Source organism: Salvia hispanica, chromosome 6, assembly GCF_023119035.1.
Source record: "Salvia hispanica cultivar TCC Black 2014 chromosome 6, UniMelb_Shisp_WGS_1.0, whole genome shotgun sequence".
Lineage (NCBI taxonomy): Eukaryota > Viridiplantae > Streptophyta > Magnoliopsida > Lamiales > Lamiaceae > Salvia > Salvia hispanica.
Window position 1 is genome coordinate 37,981,404 of NC_062970.1, and position 1,290 is coordinate 37,982,693.

Consider the following 1,290-nt stretch of genomic DNA (forward strand, 5'->3'; position numbering starts at 1 on the left):
TATAATATGTGTGCTTCTAAAAATTTGAATTTATTTATAGTAAGTGCATAAGTCATAGGGGTTGAGGTGTGACAGTTTAGGTGGTATCAGAGCGGGGATAGAATCCCGCTGGGACATGGCATATATGAATATCGTATGATACATTATGGTTAGAAGTTTCATTTTCATTTCAATTATCATGAACATGTGACAACGAGGAGAGAAGGGTCAGCCGCCCTGCATCGTCAATTAATTGTAGAAACATCTCATATACATGTTGCATCATATGGGGATTACCCAGACTTTTAGAACAAAGAGTACATGGACCAATGATGAGGTAAAGAGGTAGAAAATTTAAAGAGCTCGAGTAGAAGTTGTTGATTTTATCGGACTAATCTGACTGAGGCTGGGATATTGTTAAAAGTGATAGAACCGGTGTGCAATCAGATGAGTTATATGTCAGAAGAAGGTTTTGATTATACGGTATCTCTTCCTTGAAGCTATACTTACTCTTGGTGGGAGACAGTCCCACAAGCTATGAAACAACCTCTGGCATTCTGGTGTTTAGTTCAGACTATTTTTCTAGAGAACTCAATGCTAAATATATGCAAAGAAGTGTATTGTGATAAGAAGCAGAGAAGGTTTTGTCTTTAAAGAAGGAACTATGTTTGTTGATTATGAGTTGGCATTATTTCAGTATACACGGTTTATCTAGACTGCGTGGTGCGAGTTAATTCAATTGAGCTGCCAACGGATATTGATTCTCTTGTTCATACACAAGTTTTGATATTACTATGGGTATAGATTGGTTTTCACTTCATCGAACCAAGGTAGCTTGTCAAGTAAACGAAATGCAATATAATCATCGTGACGGGATCGAGTGATATTTTACGGTAATCAATATATTGTTCCAGGTTTTCTTATATTATCCAGATCGGCTTTTTGATTTATTGGAAGTGCAGATTTATCTGGATTTTCACCTTATCAGGAGTTACATTTCTCTATTGAGCACTGCATTTATTTTTATTTCTACTTATCAACCGTCTTCATTAGAGTTTCAAGAATTTAAGAATCAGTTACAAGAGTTGTCTGCTAGAGGATTTATACGACCCAGTGTTTCATCTTAAAGTGCACCAATATCATATTTGAAGAAGAAAGCCTGCACATTGCGATTTTATATACTCTATTAAATGTCGAATCAAGTGACAGTGAAGAATAAATATTCATTATCGAGAGTCGAAGACTTATTTGACCAGTTTCAAGAGTCTCTCAACCATCACTTGAACATCAGTATTTAAAGTTCAGCGAAAT